Below are 8,511 nucleotides of genomic sequence, written 5' to 3'. Positions count from 1 at the left end.
TGTTACATTGAATGTTACTTGTCAGATCACACTTTATTGCCAGTACAATACACTTTTTCCCACACAAAAAAAAACTCGTCTGATCGGACATACCCTAACGCGATGACTCTATACATGGAGATTATATGCTAGAACCTCGTTGCTCTACAGAAATCATCTTTGTTCCTTGTAGTTTATGATTGTATGGGAACAAAGTGTCTATAGACCACGAGCGACACCGAAAAGTGAGACAAATATCTGTATACTTTAAGGAAAGGACTCGATGATTCATCCATGGCTACCGTCAGGTGCTGCCGCTGGATTAACCTTTGACCCCTTGTTTATTTCTAATGTCGTGTCCGTCCTCGATTCATGGACTTTACTGTGTGTCAGAATTACGCACGACAGTGACTTCAGTCCCCTATTCTGACTGACAACCTACCGTCTTGAAGTCGGAAGATAAAACTAAATGCATAGGACAGGCAATAACAGAATGGCTGCCCCGAATAAAACGCCTTATTGTCCACAGCGAACGTTAACCATATTGATAGATAACACTTCAAACGGTATGATTAGAAGTCGAGATCCTGTTGGTCAAACCGTGTGTGTTTATATTACTGGAGCTGATATCACAAAAGCTTTCACACGTACATGTTGTGTTGTTGATCAACTCCCAGTTCAGAAAGTCTTTCGTCGTTTGTTTATCCATTGTTAAAATGCCAGTCTGTTTACTTTTTAACCCGGAGGCGTGCATAATACAACAAGGACAGATCTATTCCTGAAACACTTCCTGTGCATACGTAATTGCAGCACGACAACTCGGACAAACAACTATCTCAGAAAAGATGTTCTAGCAGAAATATGAACATTCAAGTCCGTAATATATTTCCCATTTTTGTCAGTCTTCATGATTCAAGTTGAACTTGGAAGAAGAATGTCTATGATCTAGAAGCTGTAAGTGCCATCGGGGTAATGTACTATTGGTCAGCGCTTCCAAAAGCCAAGACAGGCGATTACCTCCGCGATCAATCCGTAGTTCTGAGTTCCGCTTGAGCAAGTGACCAACAGTTAACCAGGCATGTGACTGTGCCTAAGTACACTGTGAGTATATACGCCAGCTGGGTATTGAATTATGCGATGCGTCACCGCAAAACCTTCGCACAGGTGCAGAGGTTACCCGGAGTCACGCGAGGGGTTTCTCCTCAGACAGTTGTGACAGTCGATACTCGGGTTCCCCTCCTTTCGATAAAGATTGTATTGATTTATAAAAGAAAATTGGTTTTATTATTAACCATGGCCTCATTGTGCATACGGTAGTTTTTCCTGTGTTGTGCTTATAAGTGGAGAGGGAGAGTGCATGTATAGAGCACAGGTGCAAGTACCACCGATCATAGAGTTACTAGCAACACATGACTGTCAGACGACAGAAACACGCATTTGACCGTACGTGGGGCTCGCGACTGGTAGAGACTGTCTTGTGGACGTGATTGGGTGCGCGGCAAGTGGCAGACCAATCCAGATCCGTCGCGGGGGGATCACTCCAACACAGAGAAGGACAAAGATTGCACTGTCTCTCCTACCAGTCCGCTCCCAGCGTTCTGTAAGATTAGATAACCCCAGTATGGACAGATGCACTGCCCGTTCATAAACAGAGCAAATACTACGACAGAGCAGAGTCACCAATGAATATACAGCTATTAAAGTGACTTTCACTTAACTTACATTAAAGTCAACGGTGATAGAGTGATTTACAGGTGTGCACGTGATTCATCACTCTAAGAACAAAGAAATTGTTTGAAAGTCCTAAGTTCACAAATTTTACCTCTGCATCAGTGTGAATTCTGACATTTTAAAAGTGTAAATGTAGTTTTAAAGTTGAGAAAACCAGTCGAAGATGTTGTCAGCAATGCTGTAAGTTGTCCTTGGGTGTGGAGGTGAGAGAGTCTACCATCATGCCGTGCGCCCCAGGGGACTCCTGGTGCCAGCAGACAGACAGGGAGAGACGCCATCTTGGATTCCACTTGGTGAGTTGGGCTCCGCCGACATTTGTCCAGTTTTGTTATCTTCCACGCCGTTCCCGACGCCTGATTCCATTGTAGACTTTGAGGGGAATCTTCCAGGAGAGTGTGTAGGTACTTACTTTTGCCACTGGTGGCAGGATTGAAAATATTTTGGCCAGTTTATGGCGGGACGCACACCCTATTCTTTACACGGTCTGAGCCAACATTCCACTCTCTGTGACAATCACTCACCCCGTCGTAAGTTACGAGAGGACCGCACAAATCTCCTCAGATAATCTCTAATTCGGCTTGCCTCGTCAAAATCTCTCCGTAATTTTGTAGATCAAACTTTGTTTTATTCATTTCGTGGAACAGTTTTGGGTTATTTGTTGCCAAGTGAGATTTTTGAGGGAAAATATCGGGGAAGTGCGTTACGTGCTACCGACATAAAACCCGCAAGAAGACCAAATTAGCATCCAGCCGGCGCTGACCTTTTAGGTAAACACTGCATCTCTCGCCGTGTTCGACCAATTTCTAACTTTCCTCTCACTTGTTTCTACCACATCTTGCCAAAGGTTTATAGACTATAGAACTCACTACCCAAGTTTTTGCTTTATGGGTTTTCTGTGAACCGACGAAGCTCAGATATTTCCACGAAAGTTGCGTGTTTCGCAAAATGGTGGGTGATTTCGGTGAACTTTCATGGCCGCTCAGTACGATTTATTCGATCGATAACACCACGTCTCTGTCGAAATTGGGAGTGAAACAGAGGCTCCTAGAGGCGTTTTGCGCCACAATTATGACTGTCCCGGTGAGTACAAACTCTCAACATATGGATTAGGTTGTGGAATCGTGATTTTGGACACAGTGGACTTCGGCACGAGCCTAACATATGCTTTGCTACGCACATAATAGCGGGATGGCATGTTGTCTTGCCTGCACTATCACAAAGGGCGTTGCAGCGTGCGCGGGCCTGTAACAACACATGACAAGTTGATTACAACTCTATGTAAGTGCTCCTCAAATCACCTCATGCTAGGAAAAGAACTGATTGACTTATTGCTGTAAAGCCTTTCTAGTATTTTTTAGAAGTCCTATAGCCACTGCCATAGGTTGATGTAATGAAATATGCACCTTGCACTATAGAGTAGGGGCCATCCTTCCACAGATAACAACATTGTTAATATTCTGTAACCATTACTCAATTGAAGAATGTAAGATACGTTGTCATTGTTGACAATTCCATGACACTGACCACTGAAATATCTTGGCGTTGACTATTTTCTTTCTAGAATTTTCTATACATGCGTAGCAACCTCAACTCAACAATGACCTTTGTACATTGCTTTGTCCTGTGATTTGTTATCACAAGGAAAAGTTCCTGTTTTAAACCTGCTGTGCTGGAAATACTACCTCTGTCAAATTGTCATACCAGACCTTAGAATTCTACTACCTCTCAATGATAATTGTACAACAAATCAGATTACCATGTAACCGGATAGCAGTATATGATACTCAATCTCACTGGGTATCAGTGCTCTTTGTTTCCTGAAGGGACTTGTGTTCATGTACATGTTTGTAGCTCACATATTAGCATATCTATATACACAGCCAGAATTTGTCAACATTGGAATGGTGTATTTATCTAGGATTGTGTGTGAAGACTTTTCTTTTTTCTTCTCCTTGGAGACAACATGCCAGGTTGCATGTATTTTTCTGAGTGCAATATGATCAGCATGGGGTTGAGTTGTGCTTCAAAAGCATGTCAAAGGACATTGTGTTTGTCCCCCCATGCAGCACATGCGGCTGTTGTCAAGAGGAACAGTTAGCGGGCCGAACGTGGACACATTGTAATACTTGGGGTCAGGTCGCAGGTAGCTAAACTGCCTGGAATCATTTAAATCCTTGGAATGGGATCATGACATGCCACATTTGCGCCATGTGAAACTTGTCCGTGCTATGGACACACACAAGCCACACCCCTTGCATGTGTGCATGCTGAAATCCTGAACTCTTGGCTCAGGTTTAGCACCCAAGCTACGTATCTTCCACGTTGTTTCCTGTCAGTGTCCCCCAAGAGGGCCTGACACCTCTTTTTCACTGAGATTCCATCCTACGTAATCTGTCATTTATCGCAGACATGCTCACATTATTATGCACCCCATCAGCAGTTGTCCTTGCAGTGCCCTACAAACGGAAGGACAAGTGTACTGACAACCTGTCTATAACAAGAGGAACACCCCAGGTGGTGCAACTTTGAAGGAAAGAAATTTGTTGTATTTTTCATTGCTGGCTTCCATTTTGCAACCAGCGGAAAACTATCACGCAAACTTAACAAATGGAGCCAACAGTAATGTGGAATGAAGCTGACAAACATGGAATGTTTTAGCACCTTGCCATCGTGATATATGTTTCTTCAGTAGAGAAGCAGTGATATCATATTCTGCAATGTCCAGACTTGCTACCTGCAATCACAACATGTCTGTCAAGGCTTCCAGATTACAGACTGAGTATGAAATGGATGTGATATCAGATTCTATGACTCATTGGCTGCATGGTGGGGTGGGTCAGAATGTTGACTAGCACAGTCATCTTCTTGAGCATTGTCTGGTGCAATTTTGCTAGTAGTAAGAGTACATTTATGAATTGAATAGTAGCATAAAAAAAATCCCATTTTATTTTTAATCTTTTTGTAATACAGGACCTGAGTGGGTTGGAAAAACTCCATCAAAATATAACATTTGATATGAAATCTTATTGATTTTTCTCACATTCTCTCTTAAACAGTAGACAATGGCTGTCATTTGTTTGTAATAATTTGTGATTTTCATAGAGAAAGTGCAGATTTTAAACATCTCTATGTATGTATTTCTTATAAATACATATAGTTTCACTGTAGTAAGTTTTGATTAGATTATAGCGGACCCATCCATTATGTTGACACCACCAATACTATCTTAGTTAAAACTTTACAAAACTCCCTACACTTTTTTGGACTTCAAAATCACATGACACTTTCCCACAGGGACTCGTATATGTTCATCATCAAAAGCCCCAAGGCAAACAATCATAGTTAATCTTTCCAAAGAAATTGAAATCCATAAATCCATATTTACTGTGTGGAAATTTCAGCTTTGTTCATAATGACTATAACTTAAAAAAAGTATAAGGCCACACCAATTTTATTTGTTGTTTCTCGAATTTTTAAAGAAAAAAATTAGGTCGGTCGGTCGGAAAAAAGATAAAAAAAGTTGGGGGTAGGAGAGATCAAGGGGATTACTCAAGTTACAGTTAATTTAGGGGGGTCCCTGGTAGCAAAGTCCAAAGTTTGAAGAACAATTATAAATGTACCGTCCAAAATAGGCACACACAGCTACTGGAAATTGAGGCCCATAGTTAATTTGAGAAAGATGAGGCTGTGAAATTTTGTCAACACGAGGTGTGGCCATTAGTATAAAAAGTTTTTTTTTTTTTTTTTTCAAATCAGAAAAAAATAGGGTCGGGAAATCCAAGAAACAACAAATAAAATTGGTGTGGCCTAAGGAATGGATAATACCACGGCACCAGAAAAAGTATATTTGACCAACATATGGTATCTACTGAAATTTTTGCTTGATTTTTTCGCAATGCCATTTCATTCTAGCTAGTAGATATGGGCCTTGGTACAGAAGTCCAATGGTTTAAAAAGAATGTGTCTGAATGATCAACTTATTTCAGCAACAATTTGTCACTTGTAAAATTTAACAATTCAACCAATTTCAACTAATCTGCATGATAAATGACTTAAAAAATGCTCTCATTCCATCACTTACTACAAAGTTGTTAAAGATCTCCTTAATTATGCAAATTAAGTCATGATTTGCATTATTTACATCATTTAACATTCCCCTAAAACCAGGTAATCAATGTAATAATTATGATGTTACTGTCAATAAGCACAATTGAAATATTGATTTTCCTCATTAATTATGCAAATCTTCTCCTAATTTGCATACTTTGTATTAGTTAACCATCATGTTATTCTGCATCAAAGTTACCTCCAGGTCAAAATCATGAAAATCATTCATCCTGTACTGACTTATCCTGTTTCAAAGTCTGCAACTAAAATGCCACTTCAGTTCCTCAAGAAAGATGCTAGAGGGCCCAACTTACGTCACTTCTTCCCAAGCACAAGAGCTATCTACCACCACAAAATCTAGACCATAGCTTACTAGAATCTAGAACATGAGATGGAAAGTGTGAAAGTTATTGACAATGTGTAGAACCATTGAAAGCTGCCAGTGGGCCCCAAATCTACGTGTTTTTTTTGTTTAGTACTAGTAGTAGGACAAGACCTTAATCAAGTACCACATTTCACGACAATCCATTCAAAAATTCTTCACATGTTAAAATACAATTCAATCTCTACAACTGGCTAAAAGAAATGGAGATTAAAGTCCAGACGTTTCGAGTGACATCCATCATTCTTTTTCAGCGTCACTAGAATGAACTGGCAGAACAATTCAATACAAGTACAGCTAACTAGAAAAACTGGTTGAACCACTAACTCCTAAGGATCGTTTGCAAAAGTCACTCAAATGTAAATCATGTGTGCAAAGTAAGAGTTTCAAAATGTCTGGAAGTAAATGTCTGTTTTTCAAATCCAGTTGCAGAGATTGGATTGTATTTGAATATTGTTTACCTGGATGTCTAACCTTCATAAACGTTTCTTCACTTGTGGCTTATGCTGTTAAACTGCACACAAACAAAGACTACCAAAATGTAACAATCACCAATAAGTAGATAAACAGTTCTTTTGAATGCAGTTTTACTGAAAATTCTGAAGAATGGAGGATCTGGGGATTTTCATGTGCTTTCTGTGAAGCCGGAATAATCTGAAAAAGGGACTTTATAATCATGATGTCCTTGGTAGAAGGCTACCATATATGGGGTTATATGACCTCACTGAGTTCACCTCACATGACTTCAAAGTTGTGTTTACAATTCAGTGTTGTCCCATATGCACTTTAAACTTGGTTGTATAAAGGTGGTATTTACTGCAGTAAATGGTTACAGTGTATGTCAATGGCCATTATGAAAGCAATGGACGAAACTTTAAAAGATGATCTTTTTGAAAACTTGGAAAATGTAAATCATGACCTCTGGTAGAATAGCGGAAGGCCAATAGCGCTGACTATGTTAAGTAAATATGTATAATAAAGCTATCTTATTCTTTTGTCTATCTAGTGGTATCTACAATGTTCTATCCCTAAGAACAATAGGGCTAGTCCTGGGGCTATTGTTCTTTTTACTTTGTAGTAGCCCCCTGTTGTGTTTGGCATTATCAAAAGGAAATACAACTGTACTCAAAAAAATTGACGACTTAAGTTTTAAAAGACCAGTATAGAATGTAGGATGCCATTAGCATGAATAAGATTAAAAAGGATTTTTAAAAAAATTTCTTCCAAATTAAAGGAAGTTGAACACCACAGCACTTAGGTTATAATAAACATGAAATACTTTGCTGATGCAACTCAATTTCTGAAAACCAGGTGTATATAAGTAATTGAATTGATTAATTATGATTTACATGAAATTAATAAAATTAGTTATTTCAATGGGCATCTTGAATTCTAAAACTACATGTCTGGGAAGCAATTTCATTCTTCAAGGTGTTGCATAGGTATGTATTAAGGTACATTTGTAAGGTGGATCAGGAGAATTAGAGTCCAGTCTTACAACTAGATACTTTATACATGTCTTTAAAGCTTTGCATGTGGATTGAATTCTAGCACTTGAGACAGTCAGGGGGTGCAGGTGTAATTTCAGATAGGTATGTGAAGCTGGGTGCCCAATGTATGATGGTGCTTTTAAGCCGCTGATGTCAAACCCTGCACTGCAAAAGAACGCAATTATCAAGTGTGTGAGTAGAAAATAAGGTGATGTGCGCTTTGCTGAAAACGTGAGCCTGGAAAAGCAAGGCTGAAAAATTGCACTGCTATAGGTGTATTGAAAAAGCGTTATGCTTTGCCTCAGTTGTTGGACGCCTGCTGTATACATGTTATAAGGGCTTTAAAGCTGTTGGATGATTAATTAATGCATTGTTGGGATAAGATAGCAATGCCAGGTACATCCCATGATGTTGTCAGTTCAAACATGCAGCCTGGCTGACTCATGATTTGTCATAGTTCTGCTTGATGTGTGGATCAATAACTAGGGCTAGACAAAAATGATGTCTTGTTTTTGTCCCAGTTATCTAATCAAGTGTGCACTTTCATGCTCTGTATGTTATGTTTCTGTTTATACTGACAATCCCTTTTCCCTTCTCAACTTCAAGTTGGTCAAAATGTACAAATGCAAAACAAAAATGTAGAAGTTACACATTGACTGGGGTACTGGATCTACTCTCTTATCACTGCTAATTTTGATGGACAGTCTGGATCAGTCTGTTCATTGGTCCTCAGAGAATAGACTGATTCCATAACACTTCTCATCAAATATAGAATTAAAAATTGTTATTATGTGTCCTTTTAGGTATAATAGAGAAACCATA

At 39.3% G+C, this 8,511-nt stretch overlaps 1 protein-coding gene across 1 annotated transcript in view; it reads left to right on the top strand.

Moving 5' to 3' along the window:
* The first annotated feature begins 1,417 nt into the window (after nt 1–1,417).
* LOC118430136 (PR domain zinc finger protein 2-like) overlaps nt 1,418–8,511 on the top strand; it is a 20,101-nt gene continuing 13,007 nt past the window's right edge. Inside the window, 1 exon segment of the mRNA XM_035840845.1 lies at nt 1,418–2,003. The gene's annotated coding sequence lies outside the window, so the exon portion shown is untranslated.

Source organism: Branchiostoma floridae, chromosome 14, assembly GCF_000003815.2.
Source record: "Branchiostoma floridae strain S238N-H82 chromosome 14, Bfl_VNyyK, whole genome shotgun sequence".
NCBI lineage: Eukaryota > Metazoa > Chordata > Leptocardii > Amphioxiformes > Branchiostomatidae > Branchiostoma > Branchiostoma floridae.
This window is presented reverse-complemented; position numbering and strand designations above follow the sequence as displayed.